Source organism: Lepisosteus oculatus, chromosome 14 (genome assembly GCF_040954835.1).
Source record: "Lepisosteus oculatus isolate fLepOcu1 chromosome 14, fLepOcu1.hap2, whole genome shotgun sequence".
NCBI lineage: Eukaryota > Metazoa > Chordata > Actinopteri > Semionotiformes > Lepisosteidae > Lepisosteus > Lepisosteus oculatus.
This window is the reverse complement of record NC_090709.1, coordinates 23905747-23932235: the sequence shown is the minus strand read 5'-3', so window position 1 is coordinate 23932235 and position 26489 is coordinate 23905747. Positions and strand designations below refer to the sequence as shown.

The 26489-nt window shown below is 43.9% G+C and overlaps 3 non-coding genes across 3 annotated transcripts; all 3 read left to right on the top strand.

Moving 5' to 3' along the window:
* Positions 1-10597: 10597 nt before the first annotated feature.
* On the top strand, positions 10598-10685 carry trnay-gua (transfer RNA tyrosine (anticodon GUA)). Its single transcript is given in 2 exon segments — positions 10598-10634; positions 10650-10685. It is a non-coding gene; the product is annotated as a tRNA-Tyr (tRNA).
* Positions 10686-14186: 3501 nt separating this feature from the next.
* On the top strand, positions 14187-14268 carry trnal-uag (transfer RNA leucine (anticodon UAG)). The gene has a single exon. It is a non-coding gene; the product is annotated as a tRNA-Leu (tRNA).
* A 3213-nt stretch (positions 14269-17481) lies between these two features.
* On the top strand, positions 17482-17554 carry trnaa-ugc (transfer RNA alanine (anticodon UGC)). Its single transcript has one exon. It is a non-coding gene; the product is annotated as a tRNA-Ala (tRNA).
* The last annotated feature ends 8935 nt before the right edge of the window (positions 17555-26489 follow it).

Below are 26489 nucleotides of genomic sequence, written 5' to 3'. Positions count from 1 at the left end.
TGGTTAAAGCACTCTTCTCTTAGTACATGATACTCTACACAAGTAGGTTTGAACCCCATCCTCCTCGAGGAAGGGCTTTGACACATTTTGACCTTTTTAAACTTGGTGTGCTTTCGTTTCGTTTCTTCGCTCCTGTACTACAGCAATAATATTTCTATAGGTGTATGATCATGGTAGGCTGACAGCAGGAACATGTGGCCCACAAACAGTGACAATATCAGAGGTGTCTGCAGTGTGTTGGTTTGTGAGCAATGATAAAATAACTTGACATGGAAGCAGGTGTGCCTGCATTAATACAGCTCCATTGAGAGGAAAAAGTAACACAAGAACCAACTTAAATTCAACAGCACGTTTCTGCAGCTGAAAACGGAACCTACTCCACGTGATGATTGAGCTCACAACCTTGGTATGACTCCACTACAAAAGCACCACAACCTGACCAATTGCGCTACTGGAGCAGCACAGCACAGTAGCACATTTTCCTCAGTGCACTCAAACAGTGCTTCTTCCCTAGCCTACCAGCTTCAAGACTTTTTTAAATCGATCAAAGATTCATTGGAAAAGGTTTGTCGATGGGTCAGGTGGGAATCACACCCGGATTCACTGCTTGCAAGGCAGCTATGTTCATCATTATACCCAGGACTGGCGCCAGGGGAATGATCTGTAGGGGGGGGTCTGAAATCCTGAGGGGGGCAGTGATATTTTGGTTTAAACGGAGCCGTTGCAACCATCCAAGTGAATTCTCGTAAGCATGCCACTGATTAGTATTTCATGTTAGAAGATAACGACAAGCAATCTGGTATTTAGTGATAAAGAACAGTTCCACGTTCATCAGAACTCACGTGATTATTTTTGCCTGGAGCATCAACCATATGTGTTCATTTTTTCAACAACATCAACGGTAACGAGGATCTGAATCATTAAGAAATCATTGTAAAACCAACAGAAAGTACAAACTTCTATAACTACAGTCCTAGTTATATAACGATTGTAAGTATAAGGATAAACTACTGCAAGCCATTGGTCCACCTGAGCAAATAAGGTCATAATAATGTTGACACCCCAAAACATAGACACTATGTAACGTGCTGTTCCTGGATGGATAGCCCCCTGCACATCAAACAGTCTGATGTAGTAACTGTGAATTCGGGGTTAGTATAGTTATCTGACCATTGACAAAGTACAACTATTTTTTACGGCTCAAGTTCAGTAAGTGAAAGTGTTCAAAAACCTTTTATCCAAACCTTTTATCCAAAACTGAGGGGGGTGGAACTGTTCAGTTGAGGGGGCGATTTTGACATGCCAGTAATATTTTCACAAAACGTCCAAGAGTTACGAAAACACTTACTTTATGTATAAAGTACATTGTGTACACACTGTAAGTTCACAACGCGAGAAATACTGCTCAATATGGGATCCTGTCCAGGAATATCAGGGCTGTAAGGGGGTCAGATCTATAGATGTAGTAAACACATTAGTGGAGACAGTGTGTCTGTTCTCTGTATGAGAGCCGGACAGGAAGAATAATCTGTGGTCTGGGAAGAAGAGACCCTCGTTGGAAGAGCGACGCTTCTCACAGGAGAGAATGAAAAAAAAATCTTTTTCAGGGACGCTGATTTTTCTCCTTGGGGGAATTAAAAGCACTTACAGGGAGTGACCTTGTGGTGCAACGGTAGTGCATCTGATACCACATCAGAAGGTTGTGTGTTCAAATCATGTCGAGATTGGCTGATGTATGTTCAGGTTCAGCTGGTGCCGAACCCGGAAATTATACCATGCAGTTTGGTTTTATCTGTACACCACATAGATAATCTAAATGAAATAACAGAGCAGTACAGAACACGCATTCAGGAAATTACACAGCAAGTCATTTTGAACACGACAAGAGAAAGGGCACACTACACATCCGTGAAACATCACGTCCGACTTTAGAGACAGTTACATCACAGAATGGAAGTTTCAGGCCCCTTTTTCATTACAGGTTCAAACTAACCTGAAAGTTACAGAGTTTTAGGTCACTTTTGTATTAAAAAGTGTCTGAAGCCTGTAAATATAATTTGCCCTTTTTTAAATTGTGGATGAAATCCAATCCCATGTACCAAGACCTTACAGTATATTCATGTTAATTAAAATGCTATTGGACATTAGCTGGTGCTTTTTGTAACGATTTGCTATTTCATGCTGGAAAGAAGGAAACCTGACCAACGTTTGCTTTCAGGTGCGGTTCATTCACATAATGGACATCTATTTCTGAGTAGCCTGATTTAAAAACACACGAACCCGGTAGAAGTCGAACCTACAATCTCATGATGCAAAATCAGACGCGTTATCCATTAAACCACTGGCCAATCATGTAACTGAATTGCACCATGGTAAGTTCAGCGCTGCAACTAGTAATACACCATCCCATCTAAAATTTCTAAGTGAGAAACGTGTTTTCTACATTTTTATCAGTTTTAAAATATCATCTCTTTAATACAGACAAAGGGTTTGTGTGTCACTTTGAAATTCTGATTGATTTAGAATTCAAAGAAAAAGATGTTTTCTTGAACAACACAGTGAAATTATGACATCTTTCACTCTACTTCTCTCTTGTAGTAAAGCAGACCTTGCAGTGTGAGCATTTACTCCAGTAAATTAGGTCATGTATCATGTTAAATCACTTCTTCAAAACAAAACATTTCCTGGTGCAGGTTTTCTCCATGAAAAAAAATACATTTTTCCCTTACATGATTTCTCGTTTTTTTTTTCCATCAGAGTACAGAAAGAAGAAAAAAGGGAAAAGCAGTGTCGCAAAAAAACTCCATCGCCCTTGGGAGATGTCAAGCTCATCGGATATGAAAAGTGCCCAATAAAAGCAATTTCTCTTCATTTATCTTAGCTTCAGGGCTGCTATTGTGTGTAGAGGAGGCAACTTGCTCAGCCAGCAGACTCAGCGCTTACTGAATACAGGTATGTTTTGAGTGTCATGCTGATCGTCTTATAAATGCAAAAGAAACTTTTAAAGCTGATAAAGTAATTTGCATGTGGCTACAACATCCCTGGAAGAGAGATTTTATCAGTTGCACATAATCGATATTTTTTACTTTTTGTTCAGCACTGGAAATCTATTTTTTTAAGTTTTCTTAAGAAGATCTCATGAAGTATTGCCAGGACCTACCTTTAGCACTCAATAGCGATATTAATGGAGTAGAAATGTAAGATAAATTGATGATCTGAGCTAAAATAGTCCTTACGCGCCTCCTGTAACAGTGTTCGTATTCATAGCAAGTAATATTCTTTTTCAACCCCAAACGTTGCTATTGCATTAAGCTTTGTGTGACCATTGGAGGTTTCGGTAGCTTCTGGAGAGCGCACTTTTCCAAACTGGAACCTATAAGAACATTATTCAAGGTACACCATGTCCAAGAATCGTTCATCGGGACTAGGATTAATATCAATGGAAAGTACTTCAAGATTTAACTGAAATATTAAAAGAGTAGGAAAGCATTTAAAATAGAAAAAATCAGTTCAGATGATATTTAATTTTTGAGAAATGGGCACATACTGTACATCAGCTCAGTGAGCAGTGCGAGGTGCTCTCCTGGAGATGATGATAAATTAGTTAAAATCATGTGATAGAAACAGCCAGCACAAATGGCTGTGTTTGTGATTATGTCACTTCTCTACTATAGCAGCGTTGATAAAAGACCCTCTGAAAGCAGTAAAGCACTGCACAACTGAATTCGTTGCTATTTGGAGAAATCCACAAACTCGTGTTTTTCATGTGCTTTAAAAGACAGCCATACTCACCGACAAAATAACGACACTGCAGCTGATTTTTTCCGAAGCACAGTTGACCTTTCTGAGCCAAATGATGAAGCTCACCCAGTGAATACTATAGCAGAAGGTGGAGGAAAGTGCAACTTTGTAACTACTGCAACCACAGGGACAACTGCAAGAAGCAGAATCAACTTCCCATCGAATGGTGTTGTTGTCTGAGGTACGCAATGTGAACGTGTGCAGAGAATCCCACAATCTCTTCAAAACTTGGACAAAGTATTTCTGATGGAGTGCTGTGCGCAAAGATTGAATAAGCTTTGCTCCTGCCGATGATTCTGCGTGAAAAAGCACAGCATTCAAGTTTCACAGAAAAATGCACCATGCCTACAAAACCAATTTAAAAAACAATTGCGGCACACTACGATTCACACTGACTCAAAAGTGATCACGGCAGATGTTGTTCCCTGCATAATGCTGAAGGGACCAAAGAGCATTGCTGTTGGGAACACAAAATGAGGCTTTTTTATGCCTTGATGTTAAGCTGACAAAGACTATCTTGAAACACCTAGTTCAGTCTCTCGACAGACTGTCAAGCAAAGCTTTTACCCATTGAACTCGCAATAGAAGGAAGGTCTTAACCCACCAACACTTAGCAGCGGCAAGATTCAAACCTAACCCAGCGAAGAAAATGGAGCACAAACCCAGCACTTAGACCACCCAGCCACACTCCCAACACCTTACTCTTTTGGAGAACGTCGGGTGGGTTCAGCTCTTGTTGTGCGATGCTTGGAAATGACTGCACCTTCGTTTTCCGAGATGTTTCCTATCACTTCTTTGTCAGCTCTGAATATAGTGCTTCTTTGGAGCAGGCTTCAGACCTTTTATTTTATTTATAAAGGAGGGCGCATTCAGAAACGTGTAATTCCTGTTTTAGAAATACTTTGGGCGGTGTGTTTTATATAACGCACAAACAGTATTCTGATTGTATACTGTAGACCTGTGTAGCAATCATACTGGACGTGACTGGGATTCTGAAATGTTTCTTGAAAAGGTATTCAGGGCTGCTTGAATCTATAATAAAAAAGTGACCCGAAACTTCCTACCTTCCAATCACTGATGTAGCTCTCCCTAAACCTGTATGTGATGTTTTGCAGATGTGCAATGTGCCTTTACTCCTGTATTAAAACTGACCTCTGTTGTTGGGCGGAGTTGAAGGAGAACTAACTGCACAGAAAAAGTATGTAACAATAAAATGTTTCTACACTTCAAAATGTCCCTTTAAATCCCTGCTCACACACGTCGGTGTGGGGAGCGGGCAGGTAGAGAGCTTTTACAGATGCTCATGATGTTTCTCATGGGGTGTTACCTGCAGTAGCATCTCTCTCCACGCCTTTGGAAAGAAAAGAGTGGCTCCAGTGCAAGGTATGGTCAGAACAGCTGGTCTGATTGTCTTAGAAAACAAGAAATTAAAATCAACAGGGAAATTGAACAATACAGAAATCAGTGCAGTATACAATAGGAAGCAATCAAACAAAATGCTCAGCAAAAATCGTAGTTGAGTAAATTGGTGGAAAAAAAATATTTGTAAGCAAAGGAGAGCCCGCGCTGCGCGTGAAACACATCAATCGTTCAGCATTTCTGAAACATTTCATTGAATTGACAAAGAAGAGCCTTTAATGAACTATTCTTTACCCCTCTGTTCCTACTGTATTTAATACCACCATCTATTGTCTCCTCTAACTGTGTATTCTCATCCTGCTTATCTTGTGTATTTTTTAACTTTATTGGTTTCATTCTGTAAAGCGCTTTGGAAAGCCACCTTTAAAGGCACTATATAATGTAAAGATTATTATTATTATGATTAATAATAATGAACAGTGCATTTAACACTGAGCACATGCGGTCCTTCTTTGCAAAGGATTGCAAAGGTTGGGAATTAGCCTTTCACTCGTGTTGTTGAAGATCGTATCCTGGCTTTGTTGCAGGAAATGTCTGGATGCCATCACCGGATCAAGGAGAGGATCAGGGTTTTGGGAAGTCTTTTTGATGCCTGACACTGTGTGTTGTAACGGGTGTCATTCTGGACCTAATCAACAGAGAACACTGTTGAAATCGCTGAACTGCCTAGCGGACACTTTGTCGCCTTCTTCTGAACTGTATTTAATGCGATTCTCTGAAAACGTGGCACGTTATATCTGCTACCTTTATGGAGGGCACACTCATAAGAATCATAGATTCGATCACAAGCATCTAAAAATGAGCATGAGAAAATGACATCACGCTATAAGGCTGAATGGCACAAATTCTCCTGTTACTTCTGCAGCAAATGTGTGTTTTTTGCTTCTTAACACTGAGATAGTTGGAGATATTTGGCAGCAGTGGGATTCCAACTCACACCCCCAAAGAGACTAGAGCTTTAATCCAGCTCTAAATTAAAAACTGGGTGACTTGTAAGGGCTGGTAGGAGAGGAAAGGTATAAATGCTTCTTTTTTGGACAAAGTCTTTATCTTTACTAAAAGAAGGAAAGAAATATTTGATTATTATTTTTTCACCAGTTGTTTTGATCAAATTATTGTAACGCAGTGCCATATTAAGGTATAATATGTACATGAACGTCATGTCTGAGTCGATGATGGCAGCTGAGTATCACTGGAGGACAGTTCATCATGAGTGGGTAAGCCTGCATAATGAGGGAGAAGAGATCGGCCTCTCTGATGCAGTGTCCAGTGACACTAACCTTCTGTCCTACTGTTCTCTACTTATGTAGAGGGTTAATGTTTATTTAGGTGAATGTTAGGTTTCATTCTTGTAAAATATTTCCGAGCACTTTTTTTGTTGCTGAAAATTAATCTTGTGCATTTGAATTAATTCCGATATTGTCACCTAATTCTATACATTGTTTCATCAGACTAGAACATTTAGAGGAGCTCAATTGCATTTATGAATTGCATAGTGATATTATTTCTTTCCGTTTAAATACTTCAGTCAAAAATGTAGAGAAGGTGCTCCTGTTTTCACCATTATAAGAACTGTGATGCACCAGTAATATTTACTCTCACAAAAGTATTGTAATTGTATTGTTCTGTTCTGTAACAATCTTGAGTGACACAAACCTTCTGTTTTACTGCACTACACTTCTCCAGAGGCCAGTTCAGCACACAAGGATCCTCAGTCAAACAAACACTGCAATCGCTTGATAAACGCCATTTCTCATCCTTTCTCTTAGTGTCGGTGCTACTATTGTATGCAAAGGAGGCGACTTGACAATGAAATCTTAAAGAGAGTCTTCATGAAGGTGTGCGTCGGCAAGCTGGGCAATTGACTGGGCTTGTGAAGAAACCAATCTCATTCAACAACCATACAAATTGCACAGCTTAAGGCACATGAAGCGAAATCTGTGAGCTGATTGACACAAAACAATGTCACTTCACATTATTTGCAAAGTTGTTTTGCTTGTCTGACCACCTCTTCCTACTTCACAGTGAGCACATATATTTCAGTTTCTTTTCCCCATGTGGAGATGTATCCACTGCCAAAACTGCTGTCTGATTATTTAAATTATCTGTAAAACTGTTACATGACTTCATCTAATTGTAAATTTATAAGACGGTCTATGAGACATTTGTTAGAGTAGCTGAATCCCAGGGCTCGTATGGAATCACACACAGACGGGTCTTCTGTGTGATCTGAGTCCCACTGCCCAGAGCTACAGACTGGTCAAATGGTCACTATTGTAGACACGACCATCGGACCATCGGCTACAAATAATCAATATACTGATCATAGTGTCACTACTGGTGTTTATTACATAAATACTATATATAAATAATAAGATAATTCCACACTCATATGTGTTATAAAACATTTATAAACATTTTGGGAGGCTGACATACAGTAAAGAAAGTAATACTGAAGGGCTGGAAGTCCTGGAAAGCGTTAATAGAACCTTCTTGCTTTCAACCTGGAACAGAGCCCACAACTGCCAGATCAGTGACCCCTGAGCCCAGTTCACAGAGAGGAGAACCAGGAGGTCTTTTATGTCTCTAAGAGGGCTGGGAGGAAGGATAAAAGGGGGAAATGTGACATGAGTCCAGGCTGTTCTGTCTGATATTGTTCATGTAGCAGCACTGATTGTCTGAATATCTTCTAGTTCTGGATTGTGAGGATAGAGAGCAGTACGGAGTTGAGATCCTGTCTGAGTGTGAGTCTGAGCTGTGAATCTGACTGAGAAGAGAATAATGATTTTTTATTCTGCCTGAGAATTTTTCCTGAGAATTTTTCTTCTTTTCCAAGTGGTGTTACATCCCCTTCAGATACTCTACACAGACTGCCAGAGAGAAGAGGAGCGAGAGATGGACAGATAAGAGCACACACAGCAAGAGACACATACGTCTTGATTTACTTTGAAGCAAGTGTTCATTTCTTTTCTGGAACAATTTGTTTCTGAACTTCAAGAAATTCATACAACTTCTGAAAGATAAAATACAAATCTTGCTTCTCAGGACAGAAGAAATGCTTCCAAAAAATGCCAGTGATTTTTTCTCCTTTTAACGAAAAGTGGAGAAAAACAACAGCAGTGCAACTCCGTCGGCTTGATTTAGCTTAATACAAGTATTCACTTCCTTTTCTGTAGATTACAGCCTGCGAAAGATGAAATGAACTTCTTGGTTACTCCTGGTCAGTGCCGAAGAAATACTGCCAGCTGGCAAGAAAATGACAGTATTTTATTTTCTTTTACTACAAACATGTGAGTTGTGAAAAGCAACGGGAATGTGTCCCTGTGCAGCTGTTAAACAAAGGGCTGGTGGGTCAAACGTACTCAGGGACGTGCTTCAGATTGTGATGATGTAAACAAAATCTCCGCTAAAAATCGAAGGGATTTCTTCGCAAACCCTCTTGAATGTGGCAGGAAATCTTCGTGTTTTACTCGTGTGCAACTACAACAAGTAAACAAATAAGTACCTAAGTCAATGTCCAAGAAAACCATCTTCACGTGTGGAATTTTTCTTTAACTGGCTGTTGGGAGAATTCATTTATACACCCGTTGTATCCTTAGCAAAAATATTTTAAAATTAGAACACAGATTTGTTGGAGAACTTGACAATCCTTGACAATCATTATTAAATGAGCATTATACAAATGTGCGTTGATATTTTTAATATGTACCTTAATTGTAATATATATACATAATTGCTTTGATATGGATGTTCATTTGAAGGAATTGAGGAAACTATGAAGGATCGCAGAACAACCAAAGATACATTTGGGCATCTGCTATTGGTAAAGATGAAAGAGTACCTTAAGTGTGAAGCTTTCATACACACGAGAGAAAAAAAACAGTTTTAATGCACTTCATTAAACTGATGGTATGCTTATCAATCGTACATAGCAGAGGATGGTTTCAATACATCAACCTCTGGGTTATGGGCCCAGCACGCTTCCGCTGCGCCACTCGGCTGACAGCTGTTATAATGTGATTCAACACAACTGCTCTATCTTTGCTTTCTAAAAGTGCGCCCGAGATGAAAAGTCTAAACGGTAAACGCAGACGTCACTTTGAGCACTTGGTCTTTTATAGCACAAATCATCACCCGCTGCTCTACATGGGCGTGTCTTCAATATCGTTGAGAACCAAACCTTCTGCTTTCCGAGGCAACTGATTCTTTCGTCGTTAATTCCCAAATCTTCAATGAGAATCAGTGAAACGAAAATCAAACACATGTACACACTCGCGTCCTAACCTGAAAGAAAAATCTACACCCACTTTATAATACTGAAAATGATTCAGGAAGTACAGCAAAGTTCTAAAACCAGCGAATGCATCTGCATACAGTACATAAAATGTCAATTTTTCAAAAGTAAAATCTTCAGCTTTGAAAGATTACCATCCATATATTTTCGTTTTTCTCTTTTTTTTACATAACACGCTTTCGAGAAACAAACTGTCTTTTAATTAAGGTTTCATTAGAAAATGTGTATCTTGGTTTGCCAAGTTAAAATCGGCACATCCCAGTGCGCAAAAGATGTAGAATATACGACTATTGAACGCATACCACACGAGTAACTGTGCTCCGTAACTGGTCTAGAATGAAATTGATTATATGTTTATTATACATAAATGGTTGTAGTTTATTATACGGATAAATTTAGAAGACTACTATACATATATAGTTAAAGGTCTATTATACATCAAAGAAAGATTTTTATAGGTGTAGAAACTAGTAAATAAAGCCAATGATTTATTTTAGAAATTTATTCTTAAAATATACAACTATTCACACCTGAAAAATATGTAGTTCAAATTATACATTATATACAATATTGTAATCAACAAATGTCTAACCATCATAAAAAACACAACTAGTAAACTTCAGTTACAAATTCTAGTAACATGGCAATATATATATATAGTAATGACAAACACAAACTAATTACATGAACACGCTAATATTTAACTCAAAACCACATTTCGAAACTTCTTTATTTCCACGAAAATATTATTAATGTAGCACAAACGCTACTTTCTAATAAAGACAGAAAGAAACTATTTGTTTTGTGTCTCATGGTGATCCTCCTCTCGATACTAATGAAATGTTTAATATGATCCCTCGAGAAAAAAAAGGAGTCAATTTCCGCCTGGAATGATTGATGGCCCATCAAACATTTTGTAATATCCCTGGAAGTTTATACAGTAGAATCCTGGTTCGTGGCTTAAATTCAAGGTAAACAAGACTAAGGAAACGAGTTGGAAACTTGATGTCGAAGTGGGATTTAAATCACCCGGAACATTTCACTACATTGGGCAGTATGTGCTAGGGAGCATTGCTTGACATCCCTTCGATAGCTCAGTTGGTAGAGCGGAGGACTGTAGTGGAGTCAGTAGGGAATCCTTAGGTCGCTGGTTCGATTCCGGCTCGAAGGAAGGTGCTTTTTGTGTACTTTAATCAAAGAGTTAAAAAAGCGAATCTGTTTCATTCAGACATTTATCAAAAGTTCAATAAACGACGAAGTAGAGGTTCCTGTTCCGAATTCAGCCCACGTCTGATTGTCTTGTTTTGGCCAAGATCCGATCTTTGAATTAAGGGACTACTCTGTCTGCTTTGTAATTCAAAAATACATACAAATGTCAAGTTTTTTGTAGATATAAAGGTGTTCTCTGTTTTCAAAGGATAGGTACTTAATTGGCATAATGATTTGGTATTGATTTTGTATCGTTGTATTATGAAGTTTGTGCTTTCTGTGTTTTTATTGTATTGTGAACTTATTTTTTAAACAAATGCTTACAAAGGCAAACACGGCACACATCTGTTTATACCAGTGGTGAATTGTACATTTGTACAAGCTACTGTGCACTTCTGGGAGTATAACAGGTTCGATATAAAGTGGCAAAAATATAAAAGGGGAATATACCCCAGACTGCGTGTAAGCTCTCGTTGTGACTGTTGTTTTATTTTTAGATAAAAATGGCGTACTGTGCACGAAATGTTGCAGAAACACAATTTGATATTTTAATAATTATTATTTTAATAATTTGATCAAATTGAGGCCCAGGATCCAAATCTTCAGTTCTGATTTTTTTAAGTGATATCTTTCCTTCCTGTCGTGGAAGTCACACGATGTGAGCAATTGTTTTTTTTACGTTGCGATCCAAAGATCCTCAGGCGCACTGTAACCAAACCAGGATGGATTCTGCTCGGAGCCGGACTGAGCTCATTCTCACTCCCTGTGCTAAAAACAGAATTAGCTCTTCCCCGAACATCGTCTACAGCTGCTGGATGGTGCTCTGCGTCTTACTGCTCCGGCAATTACTTTGACGAAAGACAGATCACTTGTGCGCTTTTAACCTTCTCGCAGCTACAGCTATAGCCCTGAAAAAAGCATTAGCTTTATCAGTTTTTACATTAATCTATTTTGAATCAAAGTTTGATATTTTTTTATTTTTTATTGCATTTTACATTACAATAATAATAATAATTATTATTATTACGCACACTTATATAGCGCTGTTCTGGATACTCCACTCAATGCGCTTTACAGGTAATGGGGACTCCCCTCCACCACCACCATTCTCCTGAATGATCACAGAGAGTCAGGACCTCGGTTTTACGTCTCAGCCGAAGGACGGCACCTGTTTACAGTTTAGTGTCCCCTTCATTGTACTGGGGTATTAGGACCCGCATGGACCGCAGGGTGTGCGTCAAGCGACAGAAACCAGACGTGTGTCGGGCTCGGCTGCGAGCAGGACAATGACATCACAGGGACAAAGTAGAGGAAATCAAAAGGGTTCTATAAAAGACCTATGTAAGCTGTTGGTTTGCAGTCTGGACTCTAAATCCTCCGATCCGATTTTAAATCTCTCTAATACCTGAGCTGCGGCTTCTTCCGAGTATTTATTCGTATACTTATTATGTGTAAGTGTATAGATGAAACCTTTCATATATTGTTCAGTTTAAATCAAAATGCTTTACTAATACAAGAGAGAAGTATAGTATGAAGGATGTGACAAATCTATGATTTCTTGGAACAAAACGGTTTTTATTTGCATTCGAAATGAAGCGGAATTTTAGCGGGACACACAAACCCTTTGTCCTTTTTAGAGTTTTTAGAGTGAACAGACATAAATGTAGAAAACGTGTTTTTTAGCACTACAATAGCAGGGTCAGTGGCATAATGAATAACGCGTCAGGCCTCGCGTCAGAAAATTATAAGTTGGACTGCCGTCTGGCTTGTTGCGTTTATACCACTTACGTTGTTTTATATAAATGAACTCCACCTGAAAGCTATAGAAAACACTTTGGGTAAGTTGTCTGCAGCCTCATGCGAATTTCGACAACTTACCCAAAACACTGTACTGTCTGGAGATCAGCTCCAGCTCTGAACTCAATTGCAATGAAAAACCATGCGTAACAAAACTGGAGAACAGCTGAACTTGTGTTCAGTTCGGTGATGAGGGATCAGAACTGTCCTTGTTGTAATTAGCACGAACTGCACAGGCTCTGAATCAGACCATGTCAATTAGTCTGATCAATGTAGGACACGTTAATGTAGAATTATTAAAAGGTTTATTAGTTAGTTAGTTCAAGTTTACCCACCTGAACTAATGTAGAATTATTACTTGGTCTGTCTCTTGTTTGTATATAAATGAATGACTCTGACAACTTAATGTTAGCTTTTAATTTAGTTTTACGATGTAGGTCAGGCGTTGACATATGCACGAGTATATGAAATGTCTCACTCCTGATTCAACTCATGTTCTATAGGAGATTGGCGATTCCTCCTGTTTCTCATACAACCATATCAGAACAGAAGCCGTTTCACCCAACTCTGATTCAAGATCGACTTGCATCTTTATCCCTTTTTTGTTCGTGATCATTATTTTCTTTAGTTATGATCAATATTGAACTTTTTCTAAATGAAATGACAATAATCAAACATGCAGGCAGATTTTTGAAAAGTATTCGGAATTGACAGGGTGCCCCTTTGGAACAATCGTCAGAAATTGTGAGAAAATGAAAGTTATGTAAGCTCTCACACAAAGCATTGAAGATTGGAATCTGAGTGTAAAAAAGTTACCCGTCTCCCAATGATAGGCAGGGATACACACCATGACTCGAATAGACTCAGCGAACTTTAACACCTATGATATTACGAGTGCTTTGCACGTGTCGAATTTCAAGAAGGAACTACTACAACAGTTGTGGACATAATTCAATACCACCGGCAAAGTCCAATGCCGGCAACATCTGAGAAAATAATGTTCACTCATGGAATTTGGTCTTTGAATGGCTGGCGGGAAAATTCATTTATACTCCTGTTGCACCCTCAGCTGAAACATGTTAAAATAACAACGCAGATTTGTTGCAGAACCTGACAAGAATTATTGGGTTAGCACTGTATGTATTCTTGTATATTTACTTTAATTTTAATATAAATGTAAACATGCATGCTGTATAAGCTATTGTAATTTTAAAATATGTTAGCTGAGGATGCGAAGGGGGCTATTATACCTTGTGAAACACACAAGGAACTGTAAAAAAGGCTGTTATTTGAATAAAATTGGCGATCACAAGAAAACCACAATTTATGTGGTATTATCATCAATATCCTTCAAAATCTACGTTCAAATGAAGGATTTGAAGAAACTATGAAAAAAGCAACAGTAATAGCAGAGGATTTTGATTTTTGCTCTTCAAGTCAGCAGATCACCGTAGAGTTGCACCCCTACAAACAGCACAAAGGATGAATCCCACCACCTTCATTATTGCTGTGTTTGTGCCAGTGAAAGTAGCGTTTGTGTTATTGAAAGCATCTCGGAAGATGAAGGTGCAGTCACTTCCACATGTCATGATATCATTAGATCTGACGACAAGAGCTGAAGCCCCCCCTAGTCCAAGCCAGCAATGTGAAGATGGGTATGGAGGAAGGTAGCGTGGCTGAGTGGTCTAAGGTACTGGATTTAGGCTCCAGTCTCTCTGGGGGCGTGGGTTTGAATCCCACTGCTGTCAAATATTAATGTTTTAAGACCTGCAATACAATCAGTAAAAGCGCTTTTTGTTAGGCTGCGGGAGGTGTTTAGAGATAGACTTTCTAAAAGACAGGCTTAACATCAAGGCAGAAAAAATATTTTGTTTTCTCAACAGAAATTCTCTTTGGCACGTTCAGCTTTATGTAGGGAACAACGTCTGCCGAGATCACTTTTGAGGCAGTGCACATGATAGTGTACCGGCAAGTACATTTAATATTGGCTGTGGTGGTGAGCTGCTTTTGTCTGTGAAACTTTTAATTCTTCACGCCGAATCGTTGGCAGGGGTAAAGCTTATTAAATCTTTGAACATAGCGCTCCATCAGAAATACTTTGTTCGTGATCAAAAGAGATCAGAGGATTAACTTCATGGATTCACATACCATACCTTACAGGAAAGATTTAAAAGGGGAATTGATTGTGCTTCCTGATGTTGTTCCTGTCGTTTCTTTGGATACAGAGGTGAATGTTCTGCTAGAGTATCCACTGGGTGAGCTTTATCAATCAGCTCGGAGAGGTCATCAGTGCTCTGTCTCTGGAAAATAATCAGCACTGTCGTTTTTCCCTGTGCTGTCTTTTAAAACATATAAGATCACGAGTTTACAGATTTCTCCAAATAACAACTATACATTTTAACCCAGCGGTTAGCATTCCTTCAATCCAATAGTTTTACTCCGGGTAAAAAGCAGCGAAATATATAGAGAGATTATATTCAAATATTTCAACGTTCTTATTGGATTACCTGTATGGAGATATCGCTCAGAATTCCTAATATGATTTTGAGTTCAGTTTTGCTTTACTACTTTCAGAGTCTTTTATTGACCTTGCTGAAGCAGAGAAGTGACATAATCACAAATGCGACTTACCTGTGCTACTGTTTTTGGTTAATAATGATTATTGCAAGGAAAAAAAAACAGCTCCTTGCATTAAGAGCAAGAGCAACCAACACGCTCGCTTGTTGAGTTGGGTTTTTTTTCCGTGGTGCTCTTCCTCAGATGTAAAGTTATTTGGCGAGCAAGGACCTCTGAGAAGGAGCCTGAATCCATCAAGAACTCAGAAATTCTAATATCGCACTACTGTCTTGTGTACAGAGATCTGCTTCTTCCTTTTTGAGTGTTTTGGTGTTTAAGAGCACGCTTCCTACCTCGAATGTTAGTTTCAGGAGATGTGCTACCGGATAAATGATTATCTTGAAAAGGTTTGGGGATGCACTGGCCGGGATTAAAACCCGGCTCAATTATTTGGAAGTCACCTGTACTACCAACACACTTCTAAGAAGCACCCGCACATTTTCGCAATCCTCTCTCTCACCTACAAAGTTATGAAGACACAGACAACCAATGAAAACTAATTTGATTCACCCAAGGCTTCACTCTTCTGTTGTGATGTTGTTTTAATTAGTGTTAGCTGTGATGAGGTATTGTTTCTGTCTCTTAAAGTTTAAGACTCTGCTCCTTTCTTCCTGGTATAGAAAAAAACATGTTCCATCTTTGTTTACAAACACCACTGTAAATTATTTGTCCATCTCTAAAGCCTGTGTGTATTGACAAGGCAATTCAAAAGCACATATTAAATAAGAACACGATCCTTCTTGTTACCATTCCCGTGGTTGGAGCGTTGTTTCGCCCTTTAACGTTCTTCTACAATATTTACAGACGGCTTTATCACTGGAGTTGTGTGCATCGGTCCATGAACATCAACTGTACTGCTGTTTTTCTATGCGTAATTTAATCGCAAGCACTTAAAAGATGCAAAAAGATTTCAAAGAAAACATAATTGAAAGACAGTCGAGTAAGGAGGTAGAAAAACGTTCTCCCCCGTTGAAGAATCAACCACCGTCGCCCATGTGACTGGATATAAAAATAAATTATTCATTTCAATTATTCATGAAGGGTGGATTGTGGTCAGTGAACATATGCACATCTTTAAGTCAGTTCCACCATCTGTGCTATAGGGGATGTAGTTCAGTGGTAGAGTGCGTGCTTTTCATGTATGAAGTTCCGAGTTCAATCCCTGGCATCACCAGATGTCTTACATTATTGTGCTCACATCGCAATCTTCTGTTGAGTGAGAACTCTTTGCTCGTGTTCATAGAGAGACAGGTTTACACATTTAAACTCAGTCACACACGAAGTGCTACAGTGTTGCTCTGCTGTTTTAAATGTACCTCCAAAGCATTTTGTTCTGTTAACTACCAAATGATTTGAACTAATTTTACATCATATTCAGGAAATCCAGAGAAGGTCATCAGACTTTTAGTGGCTGTTGAAGAAAACACCTGTTGAATCTCACCAGGGATTTCTTGAGAGATCATTCAGCAAGCGAGTTAACAGGGGTTAACGTAGAGAGTGGCGGAGGTGGGATGTCAGGGCTTGACGTCACTGCTTTATTCAAAGAGTGGAGGGGTGGGTGTCAGGGCTATATGACAGTGCTTTCCGCAGAGAGTGGTGGGGGTGGGATGTCAGGGCCATATGACACTGCTTTACACAGAGAATGGAGGAGGTGGGATGTCAGGGCCTGAAAACACAGCTTAACGCAGAGAGTGGAGGGGTGGTGTCAGGGCCATACGACACTTCTTTACACAGAGAGTGGTGGGGGTGGGATGTCAGGGCCATATGACACTGCTTTATACAGAGAGTGGCGGGGGTGGGATGTCAGGGCCTGAAGATACTGCTTTACGCAGAGAGTGGCGGAGGTGGGATGTCAGGGCCTGACAACACAGCTTAACGCAGAGAGTGGAGGGGTGGGCGTCAGGGCCATACGACACTTCTTTATGCAGAGAGTGGTGGGGGTGGGATGTCATGGTTATACGACAGTGCTTTCCATTGAGAGTGGTGGGGGTGGGATGTTATGGCCATAAGACACTGCTTTATGCAGAGAGTTGAGGGATTGATGTCAGGGCCATACGACAGTGCTCCACTCAGGCCTCTGCTTGAATTTGTACTCCTCCTCTCTCCCTACCTCTACCTCTATGATATTTGCACTTTCTGGAGAGGCGATTTTCTCCACTTCAGTAGCCCGATTGCGTGGAGAGGGCTGTAGAATGTGGCACCGCCTTTCCTGCTCCGTCCATGACAGGCGTGCTGGTCTCTGGAGAGAGAGCACGGTCCATCAGCGCACTCCAATAAAGGCACTGGAAGCAGCTGAAACGCATTGGCGAAGCTCAGCACTGGGCCGCTGGGCACATCTTACCACCGTTTCCGTAGTGTAGTGGTTATCATGTTCGCCTTGCATGCGAAAAGCCCTCGGTTCGAAACCGGGCGGAAACAGACTGGCTTCTTTTGTCGCATACAAATGGGTTGTACAACTTTTAACTAGCAAATGGAAGAGGGCTGAAGTAAGAGACAAGATGTAAATAGGGTTAACTTAAGTCAGTTCTGCCTGAAAATTAGACTTCTAAGCAACAGGGGTTTATGGCAGGAAAGGGGGTTAACTGATAAGGATTCCAGATGCGAGCAAGGAACCCCCTGGGGGCATAATCTTAAACTGACCATTTGGCCAGGGTCTCTTAACTGGCCAAATACCACGACCCCCCCCTTACCATAACACCGAATGACGTCTGAAGCAGCAAGGAAGGACTATATAACCTAAAAGTTTGTACCGGCACATCGAACAATACTTCGGTTTTGTTGTTTCTTGTGGGAAACAAGACTTCGGCTTTATTGTTCCTTATGTCCGTCATGGCAGTGAACAGGTCCTGGTTACAGGATCTCTAAAAAAGGAAATAAAGACTGAAATCAGATCCGACCCACCATGCTGCCACGGTGACGGTGCACTGCCCAGTGAAAGTGGCAGCCTGTCCCTGGACTGTGGGAAACTGGAGCACCTGGAGGAAACCCCCACAGACCAGGGAGAGAACATGCAAACTCCACACAGACAGCACCCACACCCCAGGTCCAGCACTGTGAAGCATGCCCGACGATGCGGAAGGGCTTTTACAAATGAGTGTGTAACTCACACTGGTGCCCAGGATGGCCTGCTACCGGAACGCAACCTAATTTTCTTAATGCAGTTTGTTCGAAGCGGTTTGCAGGAGCTGGAGGTGAGGACTGAGCTGGGGTCCAGTGTGCAAGTGTGACTACTGATGTCGTGTGTGTGTGTGTGTGTGTGTGTGTGTGTGTGTGTGTGTGTGTGTGTGTGTGTCTGGATCATTGTGAGCGCCGTCAGGTTTGTGTATTTGTTTAAACAAGAGGATGTGTCTGTGCGGGTCTGACTCTGTGTGAGGGTGCAGCTCTAACTGTTCGCGCGCGGGCGTGTCTATCTCTCTACAATGCATGAGGGGCTAAATCTGCCTCTGAGAAACTGACTTTTCAGAAGAAAAATCTATGAAAAGGCACGGCCTGGCCCTCTTCTCTTGCTCCCGACGTATAACACACTGGGGGATGAAGCTGGTGTCTTCAGCTGTAACCCTAGCTATTTATGCAAACAGCTCTTTTATGAAAAGCAGCTCTAGGCCTAGACAAGAGGAACAGATAAAACAAATCTTAGATTTATGGCTTATTCAAAGCAGACTGAGCGCTGCTATACTGTATGTAGGAGCCAGAGATGAAGAATGAGCTATTTAAGGAAATCAGGAGTGTGAGAGAGGGAGTGTGTGTTTTTCCTCCCAATAGAGAAGGCTTGTGGTTCTTTCTGCTTTTCTGCACAGGCTGCCAACATAAGTACGTGTTGGGTTCTTGGTTTGAATGCTCGAGTTGTCAGGCTGGCGTTTTTTGTTCCTATTGGAGCCCATAATTGTGAACAAGGCGCTTGAGGACGTCTCTGTGCAGGTGTGCGTTTGTAATGACGTGTGTGCGCATCTCTGTAGCGGATGTTTCAGTAAAAAAACGCATTTAAAACATTCAACCTTTTCATGTTCCTAATATTCTTTCATTCTTCACAATAATAACTAAGGTTGCTGCTGGAAGAGGTGTTAGTGGGGCCACCAGGGGGAACTCTCACCCTGTGGCCCATGTGGGTCCTAATGCCCCAGTATAGTGACGGGGACACTGGAAAAACTGTAAACAGCTGCCGTCCTTCAGATGAGACGTAAAACCGAGGTCCTGACTCTCTGTGGTCATTAAAAATCCCGGGGTGTTTCTCGAAAAGAGTAGGGGTTTTACCCCAGTGTCCTGGCCAAATTTCCCATTGACCCTTACCAATCATGGCCTCCTAATAACCCCCATTTATGAATTGGCTTCATTACTCTGCTCTCCTCCCCACTCATAGCTGGTGTGTGGGGAGCGTTCTGGTGCACTATGGCTGCCGTCCCATCATCCAGGTGGATGCTGCACATTTGTGGTGGTGGAGGGGAGTCCCCATGTCCTGCAAAGCGCTTTGAGTGGAGTGTCCAGAAAAGCACTATATAAGTGTAAGCAATTATTATTCATTATAATGTAATAAGTCCATTATTTCTCACCCCTCCATTGCAAGGCATACACAACACAAACACCAGGAACAATTATCTCAGAAGTGAATTGCAAATGTATTGAGTTGTGATGCAACTGTAACTTGAACCTAACATGACTGTGGCGTGCATTTTTGAAATTGCATTTTCACAGCTGAAATACAAAATGAAGCTGATCGCAGTCCAAACTCAAGGTATTGTTGTAAAACTAAATATTCAACATGTTTCTACCTGTCCCTTTTCAGCTCACTCAGAAGTCCACAGCCTGCAGCCTGGTGCCTCTCTGTCTCCCCCCTCCACACTGCTGGTCCAGTGGAGGTGCTGTTTGATCCTGCACGATCTGTCCGGAATCGTATAGTCTTACTGAGCAGCGCAGGGCTCCCTGGCCCCAGGTACGAACAGTGAGTGTCAGTGCAGAACAGCTCTCTGACACTCCGCTCCCTCACTCCAGCTGATCAGGGCAACTACACAGTGAGGGACCTTAATGGAAGCAGTATCAGCACTGTGATCGTCACTGTGGGTGGTGAGCAGGTCTACAGTAGGATCACTAGAGGGCTCTATATTCTTGACAGAGTGTGTTCTTATATCATCCTCTGTCCTGATTGTCTTTCAGCTCACAGAGACAATGTCACCCTGCAGCCTGAAGCCTCTCTGTCTGTCCCTCTGTTCACTGGAGAGCCAGTGGAGGTGCTGTTTGATCCTGCAGGAGGTGGAAACTGGACCTCAGTGTGTTCTGTCCAGAACAGCACAGCCAGCTGTGTCCCCCAGTACAGTTTTTTTTTTATTTTTGATGATTAGCCATATGTTGATTACAATATTGTACATAATGTATAATTTGAACTCGATATTTTTCAGGAGTGAATGATTGTATATTTTCAGAATAAATTTCGAAACCAAATTATTGTCCCTCGATCTCTGTCTCTCTCTCGTCCTGCTGTCTGTCTGTCCCTGCCTCTCTGTCTCTCTCTCTTTCAGCCCCGTCTGTCAGTCTGTCTGTCCTTCTCTCTCCTTCCTCTCTCTCTCTCCTTCCGCTCTCTCTCTCGGTTTGTTTGTCCCTCAATCTCAATCTTTCTCTTTGCCTGCTGTCTTTCTGTGCCTTCATCTTTGTGTCTCTCTCTCCTTCCTTTCTGTCTGTCTCTCTGTCTGTCCTGCGTTGTCCCAGCTGGGCCTGTCTCCCCGGCTCTCTGCCTTCAGCTCTGTTCGCCGATGTCCCACCAGCCCGTCTCTCTCTCAGCCTGTCTCTTGACTTGCAGGAGGAAGAGGAGGTGGAGACAGCTCCTCCGGCAGGAGAGAGGAAGAAGGTCAGTGCTGGTCCCACCCTGCCTCCTGTCCTGTCTGTGGTGGAGTTTCGCCATCTTGTCTGTCTTGTCAGCCCTGTCTGTCACTGTCTCTCTCCTCCTCCTCTCTGTGCTGTGGTGTCCAGTCAGTGTGTCTCTCTCCTCCTCCTCTCTGTCCTGTGGTGTCTAGGCAGTGTGTCTCTCTCCTCCTCCTCTTCTCTGTCCTATGGTGTACAGTGGGTCAGTATTAGTGGGCTACACCCAGGCTCACTCACTGCGAGTGTGATCTCAGCAGAGTCTCTGTACTCTTGGGACACTTGACTCACCTGTCTCTCTCTTTCTCTCCCTGTGCTGTCCCTCTCCTGCCCCCTCTCTCCCTACTCGGACTCCAGCTGGAGGAGGTCCAATCACCACCTCCTGTGAGACAGAAGAAAAAGAAAGTGGGTAATGCTCTGATTCTCTCTTTACTCCTGTCCAGTGTCCAGTCAGTGTGTGTGTATGAACCCCTCTCTCTCTCAGTGCAGTGTTCATGTACTGGAGTGTCCAGTCAGTGTGTGTGTATGAACCCCTCTCTCTCTCAGTGCAGTGTTCATGTCCTGGAGTGTCCAGTCCGACTCTTAACGTGACTCTCCTGTCTCTGCTTCAGAAGTGCTGGTGCGTCTTTTTAAAGTCCCTGAGCTGCATGTCGGTGGAGACAGATGATAAGGACGAGCCGATGGAGGCGGCGGAGACCGTGTGTCAGGAGAGGAAGAGCGAGGGAGAGGAGGAGCAGGCTGCCGGGAAGGACAAGAAGAAGAAGAGGAGGTGCAGGTGAGCAGACAGGGGGACGCCGCCCGGTCGTGTCTGTGATTCAAGAAGGAGTCTCCTCTTGCTGTTTGATGTCATGGTGATGTCCGTGTCTGTGTCCCTCACACCTGCAATAACAATATTCTTTCCAGGTTCCTTTCCTGGTTCTGTGCCAGCTAAGATCGGAGTCGCCTTCCCCACCAAGGACTGGACTGGACTGGACTGGACTGGACTGGAGCTGAGGGACACCAGACTGGACTGGACTGGAGCCAAGGGACCCCAGACTGTGCTGGACCGAAGCTGAGGGACCCCAGACTGCACTGGACCGGAGCTGAGAGACACCAGACTGGACTGGACTGGAGCTGAGGGACCCCAGACTGTGCTGGACCGAAGCTGAGGGACCCCAGTCTGTGCTGGACCGAAGCTGAGGGACCCCAGTCTGTGCTGGGCCAAAGCTGAGGGACCCCAGTCTGTGCTGGACCGAAGCTGAGGGACTCCAGACTGTGCTGGACCAAAGCTGAGGGGCCCCAGACTGGACTGGACTGGAGCTGAGGGGCCCCAGGCTGTGCTGGACCGAAGCTGAGGGACCCCAGACTGGACTGGACCAAAGCTAAGGGACCCCAGACTGTGCTGGACTGAAGCTGAGGGACCCCAGTCTGGACCGAAGCTGAGAGACCCCAGTCTGTGCTGGACCGAAGCTGAGGGACCCCAGTCTGGACTGCACTGGAGCTGAGGGACCCCAGTCTGGACCGAAGCTGAGGGACCCCAGTCTGTGCTGGGCCGAAGCTGAGGGACACCAGTCTGGACTGAAGCTGAGGGACCCCAGACTGTGCTGGACCGAAGCTGAGGGACCCCAGTCTGTGCTGGGCCGAAGCTGAGGGACCCCAGACTGTGCTGGACCGAAGCTGAGGGACCCCAGACTGGGCTGCACTGGAGCTGAGGGACACCAGACTGGACTGGACTGCACTGGAGCTGAGGGGCCCCATACTGGACTGGACCAGAGCTGAGGGGCCCCAGACCGGACTGGACCGGAGCTGAGGGACCCCAGATCCCAGTCTGGACTGAAGCTGAGGGACCCCAGTCTGGACTGAAGCTGAGGGACCCCAGACCCCAGTCTGGACTGAAGCTGAGGGACCCCAGACTGGACTGTGGAAAACTTTCACATTATCTCCACCTGAGTCCTCAGATCGTCTGCATGACCTTGTATTATTAAGTATTATTTTAAGGTCCTGTGATGATCGTTAGATGGGGGGGGGGGGGTGTGTCCCTTGACATTAATCTGTATTGTAATTTTTGTTCTTTTGTTAAGCATCATTAAAATGTTTTTTAAAAAAAGCTTTTGGTTTTTTCCCTCCCCCCCCGAAACGAACAAACTCTTTCATCCCGGAGAGTTTGTGGTTGATGGATTGAGGCCGAGAGCCCTCGTTGTCGGCGTGCCACCAGTTAGCGGGGCATCGTGTCCAATACTCCTTGAAACGAGACAGATTTCAAGCCACCTCCGTCTGAAGAGAAGGAAGTTGACCACGAACTCCAGGGTGTCCTAGGAAGCTCTTTAGCCATCGTTTGCCCAGCAGCCATCTCACCCTGCAGCTCCCAGCTAGCAGCCCCCTCCCCACTGGAGCCCAGCAGGTAGAAACCTGGTCAGTACCTGGAGGGGAGACTCCTGGGAAAAACTGAGGTTGCTGCTGGGAGAGGTGTTAGTAGGGCCAGCAGGGGGCGCTCACCCTGCAGTCTGTGTGGGTCCTGATGCCCCAGTATAGTGACGGGGACACTGGACTGTAAACAAGCGCTGTCCTTCGGATGAGACGTCAAACCGAGGTCCTGACTCTCTGTGCTCATTAACAATCCCGGGGTGTTTCTGGAGAGGAGTAGGGGTGTTACCCCAGTGTCCTGGCCTGATTCCCCCCCTGGTCTTGACCCATCATGGCCTCCTTATCACCCCCCCTCTCTGAACTGGCTCCATCCCTCTGCTCTCCTCCCCACTGAGAGCTGCTGTGTGCTGAGCGGACTGGAGCATCATCCACGTGGGGGCTGCACACTGGGGGGGCTGGAGGGGATCCCCCTGACCTGGGAAGAGCTCTGAGTGGAGAGTCCAGACGGATTAATTATTATTATTATTATTCGTGCTGCACTGGGCTTCAGTCCTGGTAGTGAGAGGGGGATCTGTGATCAGTACAGATACTTATGACTGTATAATAATACACGATAGAAATGGAAAACAGGGTAGCGCTGTAGTCTCTTCGAAACGTTTTGAACTGCCAGAAGAAGTTTTCACAACCCGGACTCGTGAAGGTACAGGTCTTCTCCCTTCGTCCGGAGTAAGGTGAGAGGTTATCCCCTCGGGGCGCAGTATCCCCGATGCATCCCCCCACCACCACCCAAAATGACACACACTTCTGTGACGATTGGGAGACCCCGGTTCGATCAGCCCCTGCGGTGTAGGAAACGACCCGCTGGAGAGAACACGCAGACTCCACACAGAAGGGTCACCTCTGCATTTATTCCAACAGCAAAACACCAGAGAGAAACGGGTCTCCGAAAGATGAGCGCACACCGGGAAAAACACTACGGGGTCATTACAAATGGGAATAGGAGTTCTTTTTTTCTTTTCCGGACGTCAGTTGTATCGTGTCCTGGTGATTTCTCCTGTTTCGAACGGAGTTCAATGTCACGTTTCTACTTTATTAGAGAGAGGCACTGAACTTTGGGGAACGTGACATCCACCCAGTATTACTAGTAGGTTGATAAATATAAATGTTCTTTTTCCCCCCGTATGATACCTCGCGAAATATAACGATGGCCAACTCCTTAAGTCGAAATTTAAACCCTTCTCACGCTACAAGACAGTCCGTCAACATCGCCACGGCCCGAAGCGCGACCTTCGGTATGACGTTGGCGGAAGGGGGTAGGGTAAGTACGTCACAGCCGGGGGAAGCCCCTATCACGTGAGAGGGGTGCTGCGGGCGACGAGCCCCCGGGGGCGAAGAGAAGTTGATTTGCTTGGGGTGTGGAAACACTACACGACCGGGCAAGCGAGCCGTTTTTTTTTTTGTTTTGTTTTTTCAGAACATCAGAACAACCGCAGAGATGACCATCGATCCACTCCGGACGTTTCCTTTTTTGTCCTTTTTGGCCTCCAAAATAAAAAAAAAAACTGGGATCCATCGTGGCGTTGCCAAATTAAAACGTCAACCACTTTTCGGGCTTTCGTGCTGTCCATGATGAAACCGTCATGGTTGTGTAAGGATACGTTACGTCACAGACCGGCGGCGCTCGGACGTGAGGAGTGTCGTTACGTTTTTGAAACGGGCACGTCAGACAAGATCTCTGACAAGATCTCTGAAAAACCCAAACCTGTAAGATTCAATTTCAATTCAGTTTTTTTTACATAGCGCCTTTCACAACAAGAATGCCCCAAGGCCCCGAACAAAGGAGTTGTTCCACACCCCCGCCACCCTCTGTGTACAGTAGAGCCCCCTGTACTGACTGGAGGAGCTCACCCAGCTGTGTCTGGAGAGAAGCCGGGGTATCGGCTTCAACCACAGGGCTGGGCGGCTTGTTCCCCACCCCCATCCCCTTCTGTGTACAGAAGAGCCTCCTGTCCTGACTCCAGTAGGAAATGTCACCTGGAGGCAACACACCGGCTTCTTTTAACAGATCACCTCGGGAATCGGGAACAACGGAGCTGTGTGCGGCCGTCTGTACGGAGGGGTTCAGCGCGGGGGGGCTCCGGGCTCGGGTCTGGACCCGGGGGGGGGGGGGGGGGGGCTGTCTGTGTGGAGTCTGCATGTTCTCCCTGTGTTCTTCGGGTCCAAAGACAGGCTTTTGGGCTAATTGGCTTCTGGGAAAACTGGCCCTGGTGTGTGTGTGTCCTATGATGGAGTGCTGTCCTGTCCAGGGTGTGTGAGTGAATGTGTGTTTGTCATGTGATGGACTGGTTCCTGTCCAGGGTGTGTGAGTGTGTGTGTCTGAGTGTCCTGTGAGGGACTGGTGTCCTATCCAGGTTGTGTGTGTGTGTCCTGTGAGGGACTGGTGTCCTGTTCAGGGTGTGTGAGTGTGTGTGTCCTGTGATGGACTGGTGTCCTATCTAGGGTGTGTGTATGTCCTGTGATGGACTGGTGTCCTGTCCAGGGTGTGTGAGTGAGTGTGTGTGTGTCCTGTGATGGACTGGTGTCCTGTCCAGGGTGTGTGAGTGTGTGTGTCTGTGTGTCCTGTGATGGACAGATGGTACCAAGCCTGGACACCCATGAGACACTGGCTTCCTCAGAAGACTCTCACGGAGGGCACACTGTCCCTAACCCGGGTCCAGAAGAAACTACAGTGATCTATAATTCCTGCGCCTCGGAAGGGTTTATGACGTCTATGTCCGGCGCCCGCGCCCGTGGACTGGCGGTTTGGCGTCGCGCTCCGCAGCTCGAGCTTCGGTGCGAGGCAGGGCGGGAGGGAGTCGATGTGGCCTCGGCGCCATCTTTGCTGGTGAGTCAATTGTGACCGTTGCGGTACAATAAACCATCAATAAACCTTTTCCCACCCCGTCCAGTATTTCTGTCGCGGCCCACGTCCCTTACAATCGACAAACTATAAAAAAAACAGTAGCCCTTCGCAACATTACACGCCATTTTTTTATTTTAAACGTCCGCTAGATACGCAGGTGGCTCGATACCTGTCTTATCCTCGCCGGCGTCTTTATACCGGCAAGTGAATTTTATTTGGGGTCCCTCAGAATTGTGACAGAAATGTCAGTGAACCACAATA